Consider the following 26937-nt stretch of genomic DNA (forward strand, 5'->3'; position numbering starts at 1 on the left):
TGGCATCATTAAAGTGGAAGTTAATAATAGGAGGAAAGGATTTGAGTGGTGAAGATTTGGCTCTTATGTATGCCACATGGATAATTTTTAAAAGCCTTCCTTTGAAGGCAATGCTTAGTTATAAGTGTTGCCTTTTACCTGCTGTCATCCAGCCAATTACCATTGTATTCAAGCAGTAATAAAGTGAACACATTCTGTACATGTTAGACTATGAAGAGGAATAAATCATCAAGCAGTATATTAGAGGCTTTTCTAAAGGATGAACACATTCTGAGCAGTCAGTAAAAATAAGGTTCACTATTAAACAAATTCCACAAGAATTCCTGGCCAGATATTAGCACAGAACATCCTCTCGTTAAGGAGAACTGATTATTATGGTTTGGCAAACCATTTGACTTTTCTTCTTCTGTTGTGTTTAAGTATGCTACTTTATGGTTTTTATTAGCCTGAATTTGTATGGAAATAACCCAGGGTCCTATTTGTTCCTTCTCCCCAGCCATGCCTAAATTTCATGATTCAAGCCTTAGTCAAGGCAGGACCTGCCCCTTTGCATGGAGCAGCATTCTAAATTTGAGACAGAAATCCAGCCACTGTTGCAGGCCTCTCATAAATGGTGACTGTGGTGCTGTCTGACAGCTACCTAATGACAGTATATAGAAGGTCTCAAAATCTGAATTCACATTGGTAATTTGCAAGCCAAAATTTGACTTGCTTGTTGACACCTCCCTGCCATTGCTAAGTGATCCGTTCAGACTGGTGGGCTGGTGGAGAGGTCTGGATAGCCAGGGCTTGAGTGTCTGGTTAACTAGGTGTGATGGCACACATGCTTTTGGGGGAAAATAAACCTATATTTTACCTTGTGGTGATGCTTCCTTTAAGAAATAGTTTTCTCTAGGATCTGATTTGCTGGTAAAGTACCTGGCTTCCAGAAAGCAATCATGTGACCAGGTTGCCTGGGAGATAAACAACAGAGAAAATAGAGTTGAGCATGAGAGAGAGAGATAGAAAGATTTCAAAAAGGCAAATCAAGGATAATTTGTTTTCACATTCATATAAACAAATTCATTTAATAAATCCGAAGAACCATTTTAAGTAGCTTGCCCTCAAATCAAACCTGAAAAATTTACTCATCTTTGGCAGTTGTATTCCTTTGTCATATTAATGGCAAGAGTTTGAGTTTAATTTTGCAAGGCGGGCTGCCAGATATTCAGTGAACTGCCCTGTTATGTCATGGGGAAATATTCAGGGTCATTGCAGAAGCAGTTTGAGTGAACAAATTAAAGGTGAGAGAAACACTGGCATCTGTCATTGAGTGATACCTTAGACAATTGTAGAGTTTTTAATTTGATACTCTGATTCTCCCACTTCTACTGCTAATTAATATGTACAAATGCAACTAAAAATTAGGTAGGACCTTTTTCATAAAAGAGTCAGCTCAGATGGGACAGTTATCTTAATACATTGCCTTTTGTATATGTGGAGGTATGTAAAGTTTATTTCTGATGGCATGCCTATTTGAAAATTGATTTCCCTTAATACAGCAGCAAAGACTGAAACATAAACAATACCAAAATACCTGGCTGCATGTAAATACTCAGGGCTGCATCTTTTGGTTGGCGAGCGAGGGGGGAGGGGGGCCACTCGCCGATGTGTAAAATGGTGCAGGGTGATGTTGGGCGTGCATCCTGACGTCACCCTGTGTCATTTCGATTTTCAGTTCAGTGGGCGTGCAGCCGAACTGGCAATGGTCACTTAAAGCCTTTGAAAAACTAATTAAGCCAATTAATGGACCTGCCCATCCAAACTTATGGTTGGCGGGCAGGCCGGGAGCTCAGGCGGGCTTCTGAAAAAGCATGAAACCTTATCCACGGGCAGAACGAGGTTTCATGAGGGATCTTAAAATTTCAGAATATTTTAAAATCAAAGTTATGGACATGTTCCAACTGATGTGACAGTGTCACATGAGGGGACATGTCAGTAAAATTTTTTCGATTCTTTAAACTGCTTTTCACATTTGAGCTGATCTCCCTGAGGCAGCACTTTGCCTGAGGGAGCTCTACACGTGAAAGAGTGCCCTCCTGGCTCAGGGAAACCGCCCGCCCCCCGCCCCACCACTGCCTGCACAGGGAGCGCACAGCGCTTCCAAATGGACATCATGCTGGATGGGCCTTAGTTGGCCTGCCCACGTAAAATGGGGGTGCGCCCCCAATTAGGGGCGCCAATCAGGAACCCACCCTCATGCGCCCTCTCCCGCACATACCCCCCAACTGGGGGCAAAATGTTGCCCTGAGTGTAGTTGGAAGAGAAAGAAGCTGATGGTAAATATATTGAGAATGAAACATTTAACTTCAGCTGTGTTCCAGTACAGCTTTTTAAAAATTACTTTTCAATGCTAATTGTCATTTCTTTCCTTACCTTACTAAGATTTTTTATTCACCTTTCAGATGCTCATCCTGCTGACCGGGACACACACCTGGATGCCACAATCTGTCTTTTCTGATCACAGATGCTACCTGATCTGTATGATTCCTGCCTTGATTTCAGCTGTCTGGGAGTTGTGGTTTCTTTTTCTTTGAACATAATAGGGTCAGAGGTAATTTCATATTTGAATGGATGCTCCATATAGGCCTGGACTCCATTTACTCTGAGATACAAACAGAAGATGTTCTTAGCCAGTAATGCAGCTTATTTTCTTTTGACTCTTTCAAGATTATTAGGTTTCATCCGTGATAAACATGAAGCAGTTCTGTTTTGTTTTGATCTGTAGTAGTATATTTAAATCAGGAAAAATCAACAAATTAACGTTAAACATTTTTAATAGGCAAAAGACCAAATTTTTAAAAACCACCTCTGAGACCTCTAGAATGTAAGAGTGATTATTACAGCTTCCGTGTAACAAGTGTGCATGGAATTGTAAGATGCAGAGTTAAAAATTGGTTTGTCCCATTTTTTGGGCACAGGGGTCATGCTTCACAACCTGCCTATGCTGGTTCTGGTGAAGGGGCTTAGAACACAACTTTGGTGCTGTCCACCTCGTTTACATGATAGTAGCACTGGGCCAAGCAACGCCCACGATGCCAGCTGCCTCTGCACGCAGCACGGACCAGGCAGATCAACTCCTTGCACCTGGACTCAAGTGTTAAAATTTACTGCTCACTGAGTAAAGGAGGAATCTGGAGCCAGTCTTTACTTAACACAAGTTTATTGACAAAAATCCCAAGAACATAGGTACTGACTCCCTTTTCCTTCCCCTCACACGGGTGGAAACCAGTTCTGTATACGCTTAAGAATAATGCCTTAACCTTACCCCAATTAGTAATAGCAGTTATTATCTACAATATACGCTTCATTGTGACAGGATTGCAACTTTAACAGAATTCTTTCCTAAAGAAAAAACAATACATATTTACAGACAAAATTTCAATAAAACCGAAGAAAGAGAAATAAATCTCAAGACTCACACGTGAGTTGTGCTTCTTCTAAGACTCCCAATAACTTCTCACTGGAAGCGATCCTTCTGGTAAAACAATCAGAAAATTGGTGGCTTGTATGTACCCATTTAAGTTTGGAGATTTCCCTTTTCTCCAACATTTACTTCAGACTTGTGATATCAATTCTTAAGCTCTTCTCATTCACACACTTTGTGGAATGTACATTATCCCAAAGGGAACAAGTGTCTATATAACATTCTATTGGTATCATTTAGTATCACCTTAATATAGAATTTCCTCTAATATCTTTGAGAAGAAGAATGCCATGTCATCTGCCTCGACAAGTGCATGAGTTTCAGAAGACAAAGTACATTTTACTATTTTTCTTATTTTCTTGGCTTCCTAAGCCAAGGGCCAACATTTCCCACTTTCTCCCATAAGAAATATTGTGAAACTGGCTTCACTTGAAAACCCATCTCAAAGGTTTGCATGAGAGGCATTGCTAAAAAAAAACAATTTTATATTCTTAGGTTTGCCCAAACATGGAAATTTCAGCACACATTTCCCAGTCTTTCATTTTTCTTAATATTTTGTACGCCCGTAAAATGTCCTCAAACTTTGGATGTTTCCTTATAGTACTCATTTCTAAGACATCAAAACTTGCATCCAGCCTTGTCTGTGTGCTGAGCCAATTCAATTGTCCAATGAGACTTTGCAGCTGCTTCATCTCAGCTTTGGAAGCATCTGCATCTTTTTAGGAGGACCTGACACAATTGACTGTGTTGGGGTTAACACTTTCTAACTAAGATTGTTGATGTAAAGTAACATCAGAACCTTAATGCCTTATTTCCAACCCAATATATATTTAAAGGCCACAGAAGCATGAGTCCCAACTTTAAATTCTGTTCTATTCTTGTCAATAACATTGTTTTGGAACTTACTAGTACCACCTCATAGGAATACATAAACATGCATCATAAAGATGCCTGAGAGTTTCCAGCTATGTTATCAGTAAAATGTGGCAGGATCGGCTTTCAGTCTGAGAGAACTCAACTTTAATAAAACAGATCTAACTGAAAAGTACCATGCTCTGGATGCACTATTCAAATCATAGACTTATTTAATTTCCAAAGTCTTCTTTCTACATCTGGAGGTTGAAGAAACACTTTTCTCTGGTGGTGATCTGAAATATATACTTCATTCTGATGACCCATGAGGAATGGGCTTTTATTGTTTGATTCCTATTTTAGATAGTCACTGTTTTCCCCTCACGTCCTACAACATTCCCTGGCCCTTTCCATTCTCTATGCTTCCCTGTCTTGTAATAAACCAGATTACTGGAAATAAAGTGTACCTCAGATTGTCTTATGCAATGTTGCAATGCTCTCCGAATTCTTTCCAAAACTTAAGACTTGATAAAAGCTTTCCTGCCTGCATGTAATGCATTCAAGTGGGAAGAGAAAATAAAACTAATGGTAGTTCCTTCTAGTGCAGGGGGAGGAGCAGACAGCACCAAAGGCAACTTTGGATTCCTTCCATATACCAGTTGGTATGGGCTATACCCCCAACTGTTTGCAAATAACTTTTAGCATGGACTGCCCATGCCAGTGCCATTTGCAACTTGCAAACTTTCAAATTCTCATACATGTCCCGAAATTCATCATTTGCAAATTCTCCTCCATTATCCATCAAAGATTTTATTGGTGTTCATTACCACTATGTCATTAAATTCTCTGGCCAGTGGAATACTTACAACAGGACATGTTGGTGTCCTCTGGTATTTATTACAAATGTCACATTGAGATGTAACTTACTCAATAAGGGTATCATATTCCCTATTGACTACTCCAGCACCCTGCAGCAGAGCTTTTAGTTTCTGTGATGAGAGATGTGTGAATTATCTATGTAATTTTCAAATAATTCTTTTCCTGTCAGCCAAACTCTCATCCCCTGAAGCCAACAATACTGCCTGAATTTCTCGATGAGAAACATCTGGTTTCCTCAATGGTATGCAATAATGCCCTGATAGAGTGGAAGGTAAATCCATGGTTTTCCAGAATACAAGTTCCCTATCATTTTTCATGTCAAGTTTCATCTGTGCTTTTTTCACTGATGGCTTGTTCAATAATAAAAGTATCTCATGGGAGACCACATTAGAACTAATGAAGAGACTTATCCAGCTATCTTGCACACAATGACCACTCTCTTGAAAGACTTTAACCTTATATTCCAGGTAGCAATTGAGCCAGTCTACCCCACACACTGTAGAGGTGCAACTGCTATCCAACACCTCACAGATAAATGAATCAGCAACCAAAATGCTCATCATCAGACTAAAGTTTCCAGTAACTAAAATAATTCCTTCAGGTGAGTCATCCTCATCATTCTCAGTGTCAGAATTATCCATTTCATGCGTTACCTCAAAGACTCAATTTTTTTGCGCTTCAGGCCACTCATTTTGTAATGAATCTTGGAACCACAACAAAAACAACTGTTAATCACTCCACGTACATTTGTAAGGATTAACGACCTATGGTTGCCATCCCAGACCCACTTTTTGTCTTGATTCTCAAATTGGCTAAAAGCACGACTCTCTTCAGACAGCCTATCAGCAACTCTGTCATTGTATTGATGTCTGTGCCTAGTATCTTGAAATTCAGCAACAATGAACTCCTCCATTTTTTGCATCACTGCAGAGTTGCCTGTACTTAATCTGAAAGTAGCTGGAAAGGGTTGCTTTCCCAATTTTGTTTTAGCCCAACAGCCATTTGGTCTAAAACAGAGTCTTCTCCGTGAAATTGAAATCCTATCAGTACCAGAGGTTTATCTTTGAGCAGAATATTGCTGTTGGCATCTGGGGGCGGGCCTGACATGCCAATGGGTAAAAGGACGCGAGATGACGACAAGCCTGCACGCCCGACATCATTGCGCATCATTTCGATATTCTATTTGGCAGGCGTGCGCCAGAGTTAGCTGTGCCCCCGCCGAACTGTCAATGGCCTATTAAGACCATTAAAAGAGTAATTTAACTTATTAACAATGTTGCCCATCCAATCTTAAGGTTGGCGGGCAGGCGAAGAGCCGAAGTGACCTTCGTGTTTTTCAGGAAACCTCATCCACAGGCGGGATGAGGTTTCCCGAAGGTTCACTATAATAATTAAAGAAATTTTGTAAACTTCACAAACATGTCCCAGCTCATGTGACACTGTCACATGAGGGGACATGTTTAAATCATTTTTTAGGTCATTTATTGAGAAGTTTCATTGTCAACTTAGTCTCCCTGAGGCAGTTCTGTGCCTCAGGGAGATTGCTGCACTCTTTCTCGCATGCACGAAAGAGCACAGGCCCTGACCCTCCCTCCTCCCCTTGCCCTCACAGGTAGCACTGAGTGCCACTGGCAGGGTGTTACGCTGGATGGGCCTTAATTGGCCTGACCACATAAAATGGCGGCGCACAGCCAATTGGCTCCGCGCCCACCCGCACCTGCTCCCAAACATCCTGCCCGCCATAGGAAAAATTCACTCCCATATGTGAAATCGCTGCACAATCCAGTAACTTGAATGCAAGCACAGACTCAGAAATCTCTAGGTCAAACTTTGTCAATCTCTTATACAACTTATCAAAGTCCATAACATACTTTTCCGTGGACTGATTGTCTGTCTTTTTAAATTTATCAAAAGTTGACCATGCTCTTTAGGCTTCCAACAGATCACCTTCCTTGTAAAACCTATGGATAAATTGTAATAGAAGAGCTCACCCCTCCCCAGTATCCAAGTCACTCACATCCAGCTCCAAAAGTACTTACAACCTTATTTTTTCCAGGTAGTGACAAAGCCAAAGACATACCTTGCTCTCTCTTGGATAACAAGTTAACCTGAGTCCACATTTCCACCTCATTTTTCCACTGCTCATATAGTTCAGACTCCAAAATACCAGTGAATAGTCAAAGCTTTAGAATTTACTTTGGGCCTCAGTCATTTTGCACCAGAGGTTGCCAGGAGCAGTATTTTTTTTAGAAGATAAGACAAAGTCTGGAATTTTCCACCCCCCCGTGACAGGTTTCCTTGTGCGGGGCTGGCAAGCCAATGAAATCTCCATTCACTTCGGTGGGACAGGTGGATCCCGCTGGTATGAGAGCTGGAAAATTCCAGCCAAAATTTCTTAGTTTAGCTTCCAACCACCACAGCTCGATGTTCATTCTCTGCCACAGGGTTATAATTTGCTGCTCATTCACCGAGTAAAGGAGGAATCTGGAGCCAGTCTTTCCTTAATATAGGTTTATTCACAAAACCCCCAAGAACATAGATACAGACTCCCTTTTCCTCCATTCCCCTGCCCTACAGGGGGAACCTATTCTTATATATACTTAAGAATAATGTCCTAACCTTTCCCCAATTAGCGATAGCTGCACTCACTTAGAACTAGGAATACTTCATTGTGACAGGATTGCAACATTAACACTGAGGACCTGGCAGCAATGCCACGAGAGGTCTAATGACCTCATGCAGGTGGTCCGGGTCTGTGAGTGCATCTTCACATGACAACTCCTACTCACCACTGCACCAATCTCTCAGGCTGCTCAATGCACAACACCATTGCTCACCCTGTGTCCACTCCCTGGCACTCAGGAGTCTCATGCCTGACACCCAGACACTCCACCTTACCCTCACACACCTACCATTGCTGCCAGCCTCAGACCTCCCTCTTGCCGCCTCTGCTTACTCTAGCTATGGCAGGCACATCACCCAAACACCGTGCTACACAACTACTGACATTCTGCTCTCTCTTCCTGCAGGACAAGTTGGCACACAATAGAGGGGAGCAGAGTTTTATATTCCAGAAAGACAGGTGGTGAAGAATAGGACTGGAGCCAACCCTTTCACACTTTTAGAAGCTTTTATTCAAATCACCTCATTTTCACTCTTCTCCTATTTATAGGAGCACAAGTGAACTCCCAGCTGATGCCCACCAACGGTATACAATTAGATACCATTAATATACTAATAACACACAGCAGAGATGGTGGGGGACAAGGAGACATGCATCTCGTGAGCCATATAGAGGAGGTGGCTCTTTGATTCATGGTGCCGGTGGTGACAGAGCTTGGCACATCCGCCATCACGGAGAATGTTGAGGATGATGGTATGCCCCTTCTCAACTCCCAGCTCATCCTCATCCTGCTATCTGGCCTATCTGGCATGATGAGCAATCTGCAGAGGTGTCAACATGGACCTCTTGCTTCCCAGCCGACACCCCATTCCCTCACACCAACCTTCTGCTTCTGATTTTCTGCTTTCAATTCTGTCACCTGCCCAGTCACAGCAGCCTCTGGAGGTGAAGAGAGAGAAACCCCACACTACTGATGAAAATCCACCATCACTGGATCTGACACTCACAGCCACTGGCTCAGATATTGGCACTGCACATACCTTAAAGACTATTATAGATTTGAGATCTGCATATGGTAAACCATCTGGACTTAAGTGGGCAGTAACCAGGTCCGGAGAGAGGATGGTTCACGTGCCAGCTCACTGAAGGACGAGGTCACAGAGTAGTTCCAGATGATGACTTCTACTTGGTGGCATACAGGAGACTGCTGATTGGGCATGTACACTGAGGTGCTGGGCACATTGGCTGATCTATCAGACAGCTTCTTGTCACTGGAGGATTTTAGGTCCAAGTTGGCAGAGGGCATGGCGCAAAGTTTGCTTTCTCTGTGACACCTGCTTCATTTCCTTGGCATGCTGCTGACCCAGAGGGACTGCCACTGCAGCCCACACCCTTTGCAGCCTTTGTGTGGAGAGATCAACTACTCCTCAACCATCACGGTCAGGATGCAGCAACTCTCCTTGGCAAATCCAGGGACTCATCACAACTGCAACAACTCCAGAACACTTTCAGACTCTTTGCAGTAGCAGATGCTCTTCAGGATCACCTTACCTGTAAATTGGTTACCTGGCCCTTTAAGTAACGCTGGTTAGGGTCCAGCCTTCAGCTGAACACTTGAAACTTTGGTGAGTTACGTGCAAATTGGTTGAATAGATGCAAATGGTCCAAATTTGCCAAATGGGCATCACATCAGCTGGTAGTTTGAGTGACATCTTGTTGGGAAGCAATCAGTTGCTTCTGGTGCTTGCAAGAGGTGCCTGTGTGAGTGCCCTTTTCAAGGTGCTGCACCGTGCTGGAAGCGGATGGTGTGCAGCCCCCACCCCAGGAAGGCATTTGGCTTCAATGCTCCAGTGACGATACTGATCCAAATTTCATGTTCACAATTTTCAAAATGATTCACATCATGATTCAGTTATGAATCTGGCAACAGAATGGGATTGTCAGTTATGAATTTCTAATGTGCCTAGGCAATGAGTCAAGAGCTAGAAACGTAGCGACCTGTGAACAGTATTTTGAGTAGTGTATAGTTAAAAGAAACTGCAATCTCCCTAAACCTTGGAAACTTTAAGTTAGCTCCCACAGCTAGTAAGGTAACAAGGAGGGTAGCCTTGCAGTATCAGATCTTCATAGAGATACAGATTAAGTTAATCCACATCATTTTTATACGTGTCCAATTTGCAAAGATAGATTTCCTACCGTAAACATATAATGCATGTGTTTATTATATTGTTAGATATTTGCTTGTTCACTATGTAATAAATTTGCTTAACCATTTTGAACTAGGATATGATGTTTTGGATAAGTGGTTCTCAACTTTTTCCTCTATGGACCATTTAAGCAAGGTAAAAGATCCCTTCAGACCACCTGCTGGTGCTACCCCACCTGCTTTTGCTTTCCACTGCTAATAAGCTCATCAGGGTAAATGGGCAGAATTTTACACCTCGTGTAAATGTGAAATAGCGCGAGATCATGTTGGATGAGCGTCCCAGTGTCATTCTGTAGTTGAGCAATCTTCAGGTCGGTGGGCATGTGCAGGTTGGAGCCTCGCCTGCCAACAATTAAAGGGCCACTTAAGGCCATGAACAGCTAATTATACTCAATTTCACGTTGCCCACTCGACCTTGCGCTCGTCTCATGGGCAAATCAGGCAGGCAGACAGACCACTTTTAATGCAACCTCATCCATAGTTAGGGTGAAAAAAGTCAGCAGTATTGCCAGTGTGAGTAGTGAGGAGGTGAGGAGATATTTCGCTGCTGGTTGCTTATTTGAACTTGACAGCTTCATCTCAGTTCTGAGCTTCAGTCTTAGCATTTCCGGGCTTCATTCCAGGGCTCATTGGTGTCCAAGGCATCTGGAGAATTTTGACCGTGTGGACCCTTCCAGATATCTGACAGCCTTCTGTTACCCTGGTAATGGGGATTGTGGTCTCCGCTGGACACACCTCCTCTGAGGAGGAATAGAGGGGCAGAAGGGAGAGGGGGCCAGGTGTCCCAATGCAGCTTCCAAAGAAGGGACCTGTGGGAGGAGAAGCGCAGGCACAAGGGGCACAGGGCCAGCAGGAAGTACAAGGTGGAAGGAGCCGCAGAAGGTGCCACTATCCTGCTGCCAGGGTTTACAGGCAGCGATGCAGCTACCTCAATATGTGTGAGGTGCAGTGCTGAATGACGCTCTGCCTCTCAAGGGAGACTGTGACCTCCAGTTGTCAGATGATTGGCCCTGAGATCACCACCAACTGTGTGGGTGGACACCCCATGCCAGTGGTTCTGAAGGTTACAGTGGCCCTCAACTTCTATGCCTCCGGCTCTTTCCAGGGGTCAGTGGGGGATCTGTGTGGAGTCTCCCAATCAGCTGTCCACAGTTGCGTCAAGCTGGTGACAGAAGCTCTGTTCAGGTGGGTAATGGCATTTATTCATTTCTGAACGGACAAGGCCAGCCAGGCTGAGTGAGCCAGAGGGTTTGCAGCAATTGCTGGGTTCCCACGTGTCCAGGCTGCTATCGACTGCACACATGTGGCCATCAAGGTGCCAGCGGGTCAGCCGGATGCCTTTGTCAACACGAAGGGATTCCACTCCAGGAATGTCCAGATAGTGTGTGACCACAGGATGCAGATTCTGCAAGACTGTGCAAGGTACCCAGGCAGCTCCCATGATGCTTACGTCCTCAGACACTCCCAGGCACCGAGGTTCTTCAGTGCTCCAGCTCGACTGGATGGATGGCTGCTGGGTGACAAGGGTTATCTGTTGACAAGGCTTATGATGCCTGTCTACCACCCAAGAACAGAGGCAGAGCAGCGTTATAATAGGAGTCATGCCTCCACAAGGGTGGTGATAGAGAGGACCATAGGTCTTCTAAAGATGTGCTTCCGCTGCCTGGACCATTCAGGGTGTGCACTACAATATCCCCCAGAGCAGGTGTCACTGATAGTGGTTGCATGCTGCACTCTCCACAATCTGGCTCTGGCAAGGGGAGACCTACTGGAGGAAGCGGATCTTGAGGCAGCTCCACAGGCCACAGAGGATGAATCCAGTGGTGAGTCAGAAGAGGAGCACGTTGAGGGGAATGCTGAGGGCGTGGAGGCAGATCTCTGGATCCTTCAGGGAGGCAGAGGCACCAGGCATGCCTTGATCCAATGCTCCTTCAGCCTGTGCTGGCCACGCTTGGGAGGGAGTGGCCAGTGCCATGATTGGCATCTCCCCAGTCATCGCACCCTCGTCAGGCGTAGAGTGGCCGTGATCCAGAGCGCCCTGACAGGAGCCTGCAGAGACGGCAAGCAGCTCATGCACTAAAGTAAGGTCGCTCTGGACCTCCCTGCTCGCCATTAATGGACGGGCACCTAGCTGGGATATTGGATGCCTCAACCATCTCCCACACTGGCACTGACCACCTGAGGTCATTGCCTGTGTGAATGCTTGCAGCTCCGAGCACAGCCGCAGGAATCCCTGATTTTGTCCCTGGAGCTGCCTCTCCATGAGAGTCGCCACTCTCTCAATGGAAGAGGCAGTGTGCTTGGTGATGAAGGTCAACGCAGTGCTTATGCTACACATGGGCTCCTCTACAACAGAGACAATGGCACTCAGACCCTCATGGATATCCGCCAGATCCTCCTGCACATCCCGCTGGGCATCTAGCATCTGCCACCTCATGGACGGCTCCAGAGGCTCATCATCAGCCTTCAACTGAGCACCATCCTGGTCTCCAGCAGTCCTCCAACTGCTGGCACCCTGGGCACTCTCTGCCTCTGCCTGCTCTTCAAGCAAGTGTGGAGTGCCCTCACTGCTCTGCACTGACATTCTAGCCGATGAGCTAATGCCCACCGAGGTGCTGGTATCTGCCCTGGTACCTGGTTCAGAGAGCAAGTGTGACACAGGAGCATCCAAAGCCCCATGGCCCTCCTGTGTCAAGGGTGGCCCTCCAGGGTCCTGCATTTGAGTGCATGCAGATGAATCTAAGGGAAAACAACGACATGCTATTAGTTTAAGGCATCATACTGTCGCTGTGCAGGCCAGGCGTCCTGGTGACACAATGAAGATCTGCATTGCCTTTCAATGATCGGTGTGGGCTCCTGGTTTGAGGCTCCCATTAATGATGAGACTACACAAGAATGTTTGCACCATTTGAAACTCTCACCTCTGTGCACTGTACTCCTACCTTCGCCTGACACCCCAGCCTCTTCACGACTGGCTGACCAAGGTGGGTGGCGGCTCTCCAGCTCCAATGCATCCATTTCATACCTTGTCAAGATTAGGAGGCTTTGGGGCCTTTCACCTGTCCTTGACCTCTCGGTGTTATGGGTCCTCTTCTCCTGAAAAGACAGAGGAACATTGATTAATCCACTCTCTATCTTGCAGCACCATTGCAGTCTGGCCAGCCCCACTTAAAGAACACCTTGCAGGGCACATCTGAATCGTAGCCCTCGACCTGCAAGGCACTCAGTTCAAGCAGCCAGAGCTCAACCCCTTGGCCAGCTCCGGCGTCATTGACAGTTGGCACTCAGATTCTAACACCCCTGAGCCCCATGGGGGGATGGCCAGTCCTTAACACTTCTACACTGATCCATGCCAACATGGTACTCACTTGTTGAGTGCAGCAGGTGGTTGAACCTTTTGCATCACTGCACCCATGTGCGCCGCACAATGTCATGGCTGCTAACCTGGGCTGCCACCTCCTCCCAAGCTTTGTCGTCAGGTACGGTGGCCTCCTCCTGCCATCCCTGGGTACGAGAGTGTCCCCCCGACACTGACCTCCCCCACGCGGATCGCAAGGCACTCATCCAAAAAACGGGGGGCCAAGTGCCCACCTGACTCGCATCCCGCCTGACGTGTCCTGCCGCTGGTGAGGTAATTGTTCCAGTCTCAGGACCGACTCTAGAGATTCTCCCCTGGCAGCTGTCAGGGAGCTGCCTTTGCCGGTTTTAAAGCGCCCGCTGGGTCTCCATTGGACCTGGCATCTGACAGGCCCCGCCCCCACCCGGTCCTTCCTGACCATTCAGAAAACGGGTTTCATGCTGGGCCGACATTAATTGTCCATCCTGCATGAAATTGTGTTTGCAATGCGGCCGCAGCGGGAAGTGGATTCCACATCCGCTCTGCTGCGGCTGACTTGGCGTGCACACCAAGCATGAAATTCAGGCCAATGGGAACTTATGGAAACTATAAATATTTCACTGCTTTTTCGCTAATAAATTTACATGCTTTTTTATTAAGTATACTAAGTAAATTATTAATTTATGGCAGAAACAAAAGTTTAGGCATTTTCATATTATAAATATTAATACCACAGGAGAACACATTTGTTTGAAACATTTTAATATGTGGTATAAAATCAGCACAATAATCTTCTTCTGAAAACTGATACTCATCTTACATCTATACTAATCAAACAAAATCAACAGTAACATAAATCTTGCTTATAAAATTGCATTCTTATTTCTCACACTTATGGCGACTCATGCATGCCAGTGCCAGTCTGGTTGTGTGATGTCAGCCGAGTGGTGGGGATGAGGGTTCTGCCCTGTTCTCGCACATGGCTTTGGCATGGCTTTGTGCATCAGTGGCTTGCATTTTGGATCAATGGACGATCTGGAGGGCCCTCATGGACTGACCACAATTTGAGAACGCTATTCTAGCGGATGTGAAGATCTGGAAATAGAGCTTGTAGAAGCATATCAATAACTCCAGAAGCTCAAAAATAATTTGTGTTTGTGCACTTATTCCCAAAATGTAAGTTCAACTCAGATTTATTAGTTAATAAATAAGAATAGAAAATGTTGAAAATACACAGGAACAGGCACCTGAAAGAGTGGGGCCGTATAGTGTGTGACATTTCACAAGAACTGGCAACATTAACATTGCACATGATGCATTTCCAGGAGGAGTCTTCCTTTCTTCTGCCCTGTATTTTTTTCAGAACTTTGTTTGTATTTCAGATTTCAAGCAAGTGCAGGTTTCCTGTTTATCTCAGAAGTTCAGAAAGGAAATAAATAAGTTCGATGCATCTAAAAAGATTCATGGTTATTAAGAAGTCCTAGCAGGACTGAACAGCTTTGTCCTGCCTGAATGTAATGCATTACTATTGTACTGTGACTGATGTTGGAGTCTTGGTGCGTACAGGTGAGTTGTTAAGACTAGTTTCACTTCGTAAGATAAATGTCAAATGCACAACGGAGCGCTAAAATAGTTTATAGCACCGTGTAGGAATTTAGGATTGAGGTCAAACATACTAGGATAAATGAAGAAAACCAACAAGCATAACACTTCAGTAGAGTGCCTTCATAAATCTAAATTTAATACCACAGTGCATATCAAACACATCCTGTCACTACTCGAGGTTATACATGGACAGTACTTGGATATCACTTGTAGTTGTTGGGGTAACAAGGCAAAAGCAATCAGCTCTCTCAGAATATTAATTTCCTACATCAGTGTTTTATAATATAAAGACCTTAACTACCCTCCGTCTCAAAAATTAGTCAATTTAAGAGAACAATGTGTGGTCCATTTTCTGAAAAAAATAGGATTAGTGATTATTCAGATGCAATGTTTCTCTTGTCAGCTATGAAAGATTCCCATGCCTAAACAATGCACTAATGGCTACGAGATAGCCTACCTTATGGTATTTGTGGATTTCCAAAAGGCATTTGATAAGATGACACATCAAAGATAAGAGCACATCATGTAAGGAGGATAACATGTTAACATGGATAAAGGATTGGCTAGCTAACAGGAAGCAGAGAGTAGGGATAAATAAGCCTTTTTTGGGTTGTCAAGCTGTAACTCATGGAGTGCCACATGGGCCAGTGCTAAGGCTCAACTATTTATAATCTGCATCAATGATATGGATGAAGGCACCAAATGTATGGTAACCAAATTTGTTGATGGGACCAAGATAGGTAGGAAATTGTCAAGAGGAGGTAGAGATTCTACAAAGGGATATAGGCAAGTTAAGTGAGTGGGAAAAAATTTGGCAGATGGGGTATAATGTGGGAAAATGTGAACTTGTCCACTTTGGCAGGAAGAATGAAAAAGCAGTATACTATTTAAATGGAGAGTGATTGCAGAACTTAGTGGTACAAAGGGATCAGGGTCTCCTGGTACATGAATCACAAAAAGATAGTATACAGGTACAGCAAGTGGTTCGGAAGGAACGTGGAATGTTGGTGCTTATTGCAAAGGATTGGAATATAAAAGTAGGGAAGTGTTACTGCAGCTGTAAAGGGCCTTGGTGAGACCACATCTGGAATACTATATTGTGTACAGTTCTGGTCTCCTTATTTGAAGAAGCGTATAATTATGTTGGAATCAGTGCAGAGAATGTTCAATTAACTCATTCCTGGGATGAAGGGCCTATCCTATGAAAGGTGGAACATTGGAGTTCTAGAAGAATGAGAGGTGAACTTATTGAAATATATAAGGTCCTGAGGGGACTTGACAGGGTAGATAATGGGAGGATGTTTCCATTATGGAAGAGACTAGACCTAGGGGACACAGTTTTAGGATAAGCCTTTTAAGACTGAGATGAGAATTTTTTTCTCTGAAGCTCGTTAGTATGTGGAAATCTCTTCCCCAGATAGCAGTGGAGGCTGGGTCATTGAATTTATTGAAGGCAGGTTCAGACAGATTTTTGATAGACAATGGAGTCAAGCGTTATGGGGGCAGACAGGAAAGTGGAGTTGAGCCCACAATCGGACCAGCCATGATCTTATTGAATGATAGAGCAGGCTCAAAGGGCTAAATATCCTACTCCTGCTCCTAAGTCCTATGTTCCTCTCTTCCTATAACATGTGAAATTTCTCTCATAGAAAGCATGGATATGAAGGTGCCGTTAACATTTTGGTGAAAGGTTTCTGAAACTACAAAACTGTTACGAATGCATTTCATCCATACTGGCAGTCCAACGCAAAAACTTGTTAAAAATTTTATTAAGAGAAAGAGAGTAGTCAGTAGTAGTGTGGGCCCTTAGAAAATTGATAACAGTAATATTAGCAATGAAAATACTGTAACAAAATGATGGACATTGGGTCAGTTTTTACAGCAGAGGAAGAGTTTGTCATGCCGGACATCCCAAGGAAACTAATATTGAATCAGGATCAGGGACTAACTAAAATTAACATAAGCAAAATAATAGTAATAAAGAAAATGATACTAATGAGTGATAAATACCATGGATCAGATGTTTTTTGTTGTGTTTTCTACCATACACAAACACACCAACCACAAGAAGAGGATTGGTAACTCAACCAGGTGGGTTCTCTTAACTGTTAAGTAAAGTTGAAGCTCATGGAATTGAAGGCTAATTATTGACCTGGTTATGAATTGGCTGGGCAGCAGAATATACAGAGTAGGGGTAATGTCCAGGGACCCTAATTGGTAGGTGGTGTCCCACAAGGATCTGTGTTAGGGCCTCTGTATTCATTAATGACTTAGATGATGGGATGGAAAGCCACAGATTTACCATTGACACAAAATAGGTAGCATTGTAAGCATAAAATTGCAAAGCAATATTAATAGATTAAGTGAATGGGCTAAACTGTGGCAAATGGATTTCAATGTAGACAACTGTGAAGCCATCCACTTTGGATCTAAAAAGGATAGAAGACAGCACTTTCTGAACCTTGATAGGAAGAAACAGAGGAGGTCCAAACAGACTCGGGCCAGGAATTTACATTGGGCATACAGGGACGGGCCTGACACACCGGAATTTGCATCCCGACATCATCACACTGTTTCGCAATATTTCGTTCAGTGGGTGCATGCTGGAGTTGGCTGTGCGCCTGCTGATAATTGAAAGGCCTATTATGGCCATTAACAAAGAAATTAATTTCAAGTTTACACTGCCTATCCAACCTTATGGTTGGCGGGCAGGCGAAAAGGCCAAGCAGTCTTTACATTTTTTTAGAAAACCTCATCTATGAGCGGGATAAGGTTTCCTAAAGCTTTTACGAAACAAATAAGAACTTTTTCTGAAAAATAAAAACATGTCCCATCTCAACTGCGGATGTTGGAAATCCAAAACAAAAAAAAAAACAAAAATACCTGGAAAAACTCAGCAGGTCTGGCAGCATCGGTGGAGAGAAGCACAGTTGACATTTCGAGTCCTCATGACCCAAGGGTTGAAACATCAACTGTGCTTCTCTCCACCGATGCTGCCAGACCTGCTGAGCTTTTCCAGGTATTTTTGTTTTTGTGTTAAAAATTAGAGCCAGTTCTCTCAGGGGCCACCGAGGAGGGAAGGCTGTGGAATGGCAGTGAGAGGGAAGGGTGAATACTAGGGGAGCCTTTCTGGGGTCATCCTCTAACCTCTTGTTGCTGCCAGAGTGAACAGGAGTCTGCTTAGAAAGAAAGGAGGGAGACATCCTTGTGACAAAAGCCACTGAAAGCCAATGGCTTCATTAGCACTGTTAAAGGACTACTCAGAACCCACTGGCTTCACATCACAATCACTGCATCTCAGGAGAAACATATAGGAATGTAGAATTTGGGAATGCAGGCATTAGTGAAGGAACATAAGAACATAATAAATAGGAACAGGAATAGACCATTCGACCCCTGGAGCCTGCTCCACCATTCAATAAGATCATGGCTGATCTTCTTGTGTTTCAATTTCCACATTCCCATCTAACCCTGAATAAGAAGGAGGCACAGCTGTATCATATATGGCATTCCATCAATGAAGGCCTGTTATGTGTTCACCAGATTTGACACTCCTAATGGGCCAAAGGGCATCGACTCAGTGACTCATCCACACTAGGCTCAAGATGTTACATATCTGCGATGCCATCCTGGTCACCTCGATGTGTGCACTAATGTCTCAGGGACAAGGGGCATCAGCCACCATGCATGTAGGGCAGGAAAAGCTATGAATCCTTACAATTTCCAAACATGTCATCCTCTGAACTTCACTTTCTTGCCCCTTGAATCATTAATGTCTTCAATGTCTCCTTTCAGAGAGAAGGCAGAAGTAGATATGGATCCAGGGCTCAATGTTGCCTTTGTCAGGGTCCTAATGCAATGGAGGAAGCAAAGGACGGAGCGATGACTCTGCGCGCAGTTCTAGCAGGAGGGACATGGTCAAGCAAAGCCAGAGCATGAACAGGAGGGTCAGGAGAGGAGACCCAGACAATGGAGATGACTCGCCAGACCTAGGGTTTATCACAGAAGAGTCTCCTATTTACAATGAGTGGGAGGCAATGACATGCACGTCTGCGCTTGTCCTGAGCTCTGATAAATCATGTATGCCACATTCTTCATGAAGACCTGATGCCACGTGGAGTTGGAGGGTTTCCCCTGCCAGTGGCTTTGAAGGTGACTGCAGCACTCAATTTCTTGGCCTCTGGTTCTTTCCAAGGATCAACAGGTGACCTGTGCGGCACCTCTCAGTCCACAACACATTGATGCATAAAGGAAGTCACAGATGCCCTTTACAGGAAGGCCCATCATTATGTCAGGTTTGCTCTGGATGAAGATAGCCAGACTGCGAGATTCACCGGCTTCGCTGCCATCTCAGGCTTCTCAAGAGTGCAGGGTGCAATAGACTGCACCCATGGGGCTATACGGGCTCCATGGCAGCAGCCCCTAATGTTTATAAACCGCAAGGGCTATCATTCCATCGATGTGCAACTGGTGTGTGATCACCGGAAGCACAAACTGCATGTTTATGCACGGTACCCTGGGAGTTGCCATGACTCCTACATCCTGAGTCACACCAAGGTACCTGAGGTTTTTGAGGGGCCATTACGTCTGCAGGGATGGCTGCATGGGTTTAAGGGGTTCCCACTGAAATGCTGGCTGATGACACTTCTGTGTCACCCTGAGTCTGTCTGAGGAGAGGTACAACACTACTCACAGGTCCACACGCTCCCTTACACAGCAGACCATAGGGGTTCTGATGCTTGGACTGCTCAAGTGGCTCACTCCAATACACTCCTGACAGGGTTTCCCGCATCATCACAGTGTGTTGTGCCTTTCACAATCTGGCAGTGCAAAGAGGTGAACCCCTGCCAGAGGGTGAACTGGAGGAGGATGACAGCTCATCAGAGGATGAAGATCTGGAGGCCCAGAAACCTCAGGAGACTGCTGAGGGTCAGTATGAGCGGGATCACGCCATAGACGAAGGAAGATATTGGAGACATGCCTGTGATATATTAATTGCTGACAGGTTCCAGGTAGAGTAAAGTTAACTGAGGGAACATAGCCACATCTCTCCTAGCCCTCAAAGCCATTTTCTTTCATGATAGGGAATGTCCACCCACTTGCAGCGAGAACGAGTCCTGCATTCACACTTGCGTGGTGTGGCCTCATGAATCACCAGGCTATGACTTTTGCTTTGGTTCCTGGAGCCCTGTGAGTGAGCTCACTCTGGGAACTGAGAGTCCACTTAGGAACAAGGGCAATGCGAGAGAAGACTTGAAGCCTTTGCGGCTATTTAATGATGCAAATACCGCTACGACTGAGATGTGCACAGGCCGAGGGATCTCCTCCTCCCATGCATGTCTCCCCTTCTGCCACTACCACTGAGGAGACACAAGTGCTGCTAGAATAACAAGGCTGATGAGCTGCCCTCATTCAATAGCAGTCTTTGAGGAAGAATAGTTAGAAACGTTTACATCACACATTTCCAATAAGGATTTAAACACATCTCCCTGACATCACACAAGAGTGCGGAGACTGGCTCAACAGTGGTTGACATCACGGGAATGTGAATCTCACAATGGGACACTATCACTGAATGGGAGGAAGGCTAAACCTCAACATAAGAGAATTCCAAAGTATAAAATCATAATGCCTTCAGTTGCCAAGAACATTCACATAACCATCAAATGTATTCACAAAAGTGATTTTTTTTTACATGTCTAGCACATCCGTGACCCTAAAATGACATCAATTTTTCTTAACTTTCCTAAATCTACTGCTATGCCTGGGTGCAGTCCCGACATCTGGAGTAGAGGTGGAGGCAGCCTGTTGACTGCTATCTCCTGATGTCAGTGATGACCTTAATGGACGCCCTTTAGTGGCCCGAGCCCTGGATGGCCCTGGTTTGATAAGGGTCACCTACTCAGGGGCAGAAGTGCCCTTGGCGGCCTGAGAAGCTGTCTGATGTTCCGCCACCTGTTGTTGCATCTTCAGCATTGAGTTGGCGGCCCCTTCCAGATGTTCATCATCTGACTCGGACCGAGCGGGTGGCTGATCTCCAGCAGCCATCACGGTGCCAGAGTCCTGGGCTGTCCCTATCTCCGACTGCTGAGGGGAGGTGTTGGTGAGGTGTTCCCTAGAAAGTGAGGCTGAGCCTAATCTACAACGCGTGTCTCTGAGCTGGTGGAGGGTGTGTGTGAGCGCCATGACCGATCGTCCAGAGTTTCCTCCTTGGGTAAAGCCTGGGGGCTCACACTGGTGGTGCTGGTCTGGCTTGGGGGCCTCGATCTGCTGTGCCTAGAAAATAGAAAACAGAGTTTCAGTTAATGAGCATGAGCTATGTAAGACTGTACATGACTCACTGTGAATGTCAGGATTTGATGAGGTGATGGAGCTGTGATCTGTACTAGGTTGCTGGGAGAGGCTGATCTCCCCTTTCCCCACAGGAGCGATCCCTGTCCTACCCAGCCGGCTTGGCTGCAGCCTCCTCAAACTCACTGAAGGCAATGATGTTGGCCATCTCTCCCCCGGCCTGTGCTCTCTCGCGCTTGTTGTGTGCCAGCTTGGCCTATATGAAGAAGAAAGAAAGGCATGTGATGAGAAGGAATGGAGCAGAGTCTGGGTGAGATGTATTTCCCCTGGGAGTGGTGACCCCTTCCCAGAAGAGCCAGAGGCTGGAGTGTAAGCGACATGATAGGTGGGATTGTGGTGAAGTAAAAGTCTCAGTGAGGGAACGAGTGTTGATATGTATCCCCCTCTAATAGTTTTGTGAGAGTACTGAGGAGAGTAGCTGTTTGAATGCATGATGCCAAAATGAGAGTTTGATATTGGAGGATGACTTACCCTGGCAGAGCGGATGAGATCATTCATCCTCTTCCTGCACTGGTTGGCATTTTGGGCATGGTTTGCCAGCTGTGCTGACCTGCTTTGCGGGGGCGTCCCATGCCAGAGAGGTGAGGCTGTTATGCTTCCTGCAGCCATCCCTGGGATAGAGCACTTGCCTGTGTGCCTGTACCGCTCTGATCAAGGCCTGAGGGGCTTGGTGGGTGAAGCGGGGGTGCTGCCTTCTTCTTGAGGCGCTCAGACTTCTTCTTCTGGCTGCCAGGCATCTCTGGTGGGCTGGAGAGAGTGAGATTATGTGTTGGACTGGCCTTTAAAAATGGTGCCTAGACCTTCAAACCCGCCAGCTGATGGCAGGGGGATGGATTAGTTCCTGATCCGCCAGTTGATTTGAGCCTATACCTTTGCATAATTAACCACCCTCCAAGTGCGGAAGTGGGCACAAGTTCCTGCCATTCCGGCCAGCGGGGCGGGCACTGCCGGAACCTCCCGCTACCGCACTGAGTCTCAATATCGGAAAATTCTGCCCCCAGTTTGTGTAGTCAGCCCTCGTAATTTAACCCTCGGAGTCCATGTATCATTTAGTAAATTAAGCTGCACTCCATCCAAGGCAAAAGTATCCTTCCTAAGGCGTTGCGGCCAGAACACCTTATTATTACAGATGTGCTATAACCAGGGCACATAGCTGTAGTATAACTTCGACCGCCCTTTATATTTAGTCCTTTAAACGTAAAGGCCAGCTTTCCGTTAATTCTTCCTGATTTTTTTCTGTGTTAGCAGGATAGGAACCCCATTCTGATCCCAGATTTGCACATAGTGTGGTCGCGGGTGGGAAACATAATATTTTACCCGCTGGCCGCAATGGCGGGTTTTCGTGCCATATTGTCCCAATCCTGGCACATCCTGCCTCATCAATAATGCAGTCCCGGGAAACACATCGGATCGCTGGCGGGGCAGCCTCTGATTCGCCTGCCTGCCCTCACCCCAGGCCTTCAGTACTGTGGGGGCCATATTTAAGGGTGCCCCTGAACAGAGCTAGCTCTCTCTATAGCATCAGAAGTTGCTGCAAAGTCATGGCTGTCAAAGGGAGGAAACATGCTGCCCCCAAATTTGGCAACACTTTCCTTGGGCTCCTACTGGATGCAGTGGAGGCCCGCTGTGAAGTCCTGTACACCCGCTCTGGGCAAAGACCAGCAAGCAAGGTCAGCAATCCAGCCTGGGAGGCAGTGGTCACTGCCAATGCCCTGCAAAAGATGGCAGCCATCCAGAGCCAAAAAAGGATGAATGATCCCCTCTGTTCTGCCAGGGTAAGTCACTCTTCTCATCAGTCTCAAATCACACACTCACAAACCCATCACACATCCACAGGGATCTCACTGACTGCCAGTTCAAGGGACATCACCATTCACTCTCTCACACACACACCTTTATCTGCTCTGCAGATCATTCATGCCCTTATCTTGTCCATGGCACCACTCACCACCCCCACATGCCAGGCATCCTTCTCACCTAGCCTGGCAGGCATCCTGCTTACACTCTCTCCATCTGTTTTCATGCAGGAAAAGCTGGCATGCAACAAAAGGGAGAGGTCACAGACTGGTGGAGGAATGCCTGAAATCAGGGTGCTCACTCACTTTGAAAATAGAGTCATCCAGCTGGCCGACGACGATCTGGACCATTCTTGTGCTGACGGTGTGGTGAGTGGTGCTCAACCAAGTGAGGATCCAGCAGTGCAACATCGAATGGACGACCATGCTGTGAGTTAGTTCCCCTGTTCCACAGCCACCTACAATGCATTAATTATCACTCCTTGCTTTCGTAGGCACATCTGGGAAGCAGCCGAGTGGGTCCTCAACTCAAGCCCCGAAGACACCGCGGGAGAAGAATCTGATGACACCCTAATTGAAGACCCATCACAGTGCTTACCAACACTATCAACCAGCGCAGAGACACACTTTGGTGGGACCTATTTCTAGAATAGCCTCAGGGTCACAATCTAGTGAGCACATCGCACTGTCTGATCCACAGCAGGTGGCAGCAGGGACTTCCCAGGTGTCCGGCTGGGACTGCTGGAGGCCAAAAATCTGCTGAGTCTGAGTCAGATGACGAGCTTCTGGACTCAGTCATGTCACAGTTGCTGGAGCTGCAAAGGCAAGCTCGGGAACATCAGGAAGAGATGTCTGCTACACCCCTCAGATTGCAAGGCACGATGGAGGAGTCTGTCTACATTCACTCTGAGATGACAGCTCTGGCATGCCAACACACGGAGGTCAACACAGGTAGGATGGCAACTGCCATGGAGACCTTGGTCCAGGACATCAGTCCTGCAATGCTGCATGGGCTCAACTCCATCACTGATGCCATGGTTTGCCCCAACATTGTCAATGCGAGAGGGGTGTGGGGCAGCTCAATCTCACTCCAGCTTCCCCTTCTCCTCAAGGAGTCAGCCAGGGACCCCCGGGCACCCAAAAGGAGGAGGATCAGCAGGTGCACACCCTGGAGCCATCCACCCAGGTGACTCCATGGGTGTCCAGCCCATCCGAATCCCCTCTTCCTGTGACCCCCGCAGCTCCAGCTCCACAGGCTGAGGAGGGTGCCACTGCCACACAGCAGGTCACTGAAAGCAGCTGGGATCCTCCAGGTCTTGGCCCTCCAGAGGATGCCCGTCAAGTTCATCACAGACAGGGTATAGCAGTCAGTAGGCTGCCTCCACCTCCGCTGTGGATGCCGGGGTAGCACCAAGACATAGTTGTAGGGTTAGGAAGGTGAAGAAGATGTAACTCTTTCGAGTTAAAACCAATAAAACCAAATTAACAAAATTGGGATAAATCAGGCACAGCCCCTAATTCAGGTCAGCTGTAAAACCAAGAACAAAGTTTAAAGCAAACTTACAAACTTTAAATTAAAATGTGATTAAAGGGGTCGATAAAGCACCCCAGTCCCCGCGATGGTGAAGAAGATGTAGTTGCAGAACCTGGGCATGGGTGTTAATCACTTGTACATAACATTCACTATTGTCAATAAACTCCCAAGAATGACTCCCCACCTATGGATTCTTGTTATGATGAGTAGTTTTCATGCCATTCAGATGTGAAACCTTGGTTCCTGCACAAGATAAAGGCAGGTGTCTCAATCCAGTGCCTTAAGACAAAAATGATGGTCTGGCTTCACACTCACTGGACACATTACTGATACCTGCAACTTGATGGTGCTGGTCATTGCTGCCAGAATGTCATGGGCAGGCGTCACAGAGTTCTCTCATTCTCTTTGTGTGCTCTCAGCACTTTAAAGTAGGGCTGGCCCCCATCTCTTCAGTTTCTATGACCAGTGACGCTGTGATCCTGAAGGGGCCAGGCACTGAAGACTGACAAAGGCTCAGGTGCTTTTAAAGTTTCATGGCTGCATCTCCATGATACGACCCTGATCACAGAGCACAAGTGAGTTGCCCTCAGCCAGACAGGAGTCAGACATTCTCCAAGGCTATGTGATGATCTGTGGTGTGTGGATGGCCAGTGTGTAGTGCGCTCATTGGCTGTCTGAAACCCCGCCCTCCTCTGCCCCACTCCACGTGACCGATTGGCAACAGCTTTGCCCATTGGACTGCATGCTGTGCTCTCAGCTCAGGCACAGGCATTCTCCTAACCCACACTGCAAGGCCGCACTGTTAGCTTGAACCATGATGGATACTGGTCCAAACCTTAATAAAGACATTGCAAGGGACTGTGAGCACCTCCACTATGGCCACCTTTCGCACGGGGATTGTACAACTTGCCCAGTCGGCCAAGTGCTCTGCTGCCTCCTAAAATGCACATAAATCTGCAGTCTGCACGCAAGAGGTGAAAAGTTCTGGAGCACTTGGTGGCACGTTTATGCTTTTGCGTCGCTTGAGTGGGCAGAAAAGTTTCAGAGGCCCGACTCCAAACATATCAATGGAGCTGCAGCTGAACGGTCTCAGCTTCTTGTCACTTCTGACAAGCTTCTCCTCACTACCCCTCCCTGTCCCCCCCACCCCCTGCCATTTGCTTGTGTACTTCCTTCAGTCTATGCTGCCTTGCCTCCCCACCTCCCCCACCAGCCTGACCAGTCTGACCCACACTGGAGCCGTTGCCCTGGCACTGCACTGAAAGCCAGCTGGGATAAAGCGACTTGCCTATACCCCCTGCGAATGCTTGGCACCTCTTCCTTGATGTCCTATGGGTGATGCTTGTGAGTGCTGCGCAAGCTTGTGTGCACTCACCTCCCAGTTCCCCTTGAAGTTCAGGTCGCCAGGTGCATGCCTTTTAAAGGCAGTCATGAAGCATGTCACTCTGAAGTCACGCCCACGTGGGCGATAAATTATAATGAGATGCAAATGCATTAAAATTAGGTTCCCGATGTGCAGTGGCGGGAAACACATCCACCATTGATGGGTGGAACGAACGATCGCAAACTGGGCTTGTGACGCCGTTAAGTCGATTTCTGGCTCTTTTGCCACTCCCCCCACCCCACACCCCACCCACCATGATGCCTGATGTCAACAGGGCCAGAACATTCTGGCCCCAGCCTGCAGAAATGAATTTGCTAGTAGTAACAAATGGGGCAGTGGAAAATTATAATATAATGCACAATGCGCCATTCTTCACTTATGTTATCTACTGGTGGCAATAGTCCATGTGTAGTACATTTGAGAGTTTCATTACAGGTACAGTGTATCAACTCCAGTTCACCGAAAACCAGAGATGTCCAAAAGCAGACATTTTTCTAAGCTGCCATGCATGAATTTTAATTCTTAGTAAATGAACAAAATAACTTACTGGCTTGTTCAGCTAGGTGTTGCATTGGCACAGTGCGCGTAGGTCTAGCTATAAGCTTCGCACACCAGTTTTTTACTTTGCTCCGAACAGTCTGAGCGACCCTTGACCCCACCCAACTTGGCTTGGCCTGATCCACCTGACCCGAAAACCAGCAAGATCCGAAATCTGGCACGGAATCAGTCCCAAGATCACCAGTTTTGAGACATCGAAACATAGAAAATAGGAGCAGGAGTAGGTAATTTGGCCCTCCGAGCCTGCTCAGCTATTCAGTATGATCATGGCTGACCCTCTATCTCAACTCCATACCTCCTCTCCCATTCCCCTTTACACTCTTATAGTCCAGAAATCAATTTCCTT

At 46.2% G+C, this 26937-nt stretch overlaps 1 long non-coding RNA gene across 1 annotated transcript in view; it reads right to left on the bottom strand.

Annotated features, from left to right (window-relative positions):
- Positions 1-892: 892 nt before the first annotated feature.
- LOC121276993 overlaps positions 893-26937 on the bottom strand; it is a 182614-nt gene continuing 156569 nt past the window's right edge. Inside the window, exons 2-3 of the long non-coding RNA XR_005942774.1 lie at positions 3462-3517; positions 893-953 (exon numbers count right to left, since the gene is read on the bottom strand). This is a non-coding gene — a long non-coding RNA (uncharacterized LOC121276993). The remainder of the gene's footprint in view (positions 954-3461; positions 3518-26937) is intronic.

This window comes from Carcharodon carcharias, chromosome 4 (genome assembly GCF_017639515.1).
Source record: "Carcharodon carcharias isolate sCarCar2 chromosome 4, sCarCar2.pri, whole genome shotgun sequence".
NCBI lineage: Eukaryota > Metazoa > Chordata > Chondrichthyes > Lamniformes > Lamnidae > Carcharodon > Carcharodon carcharias.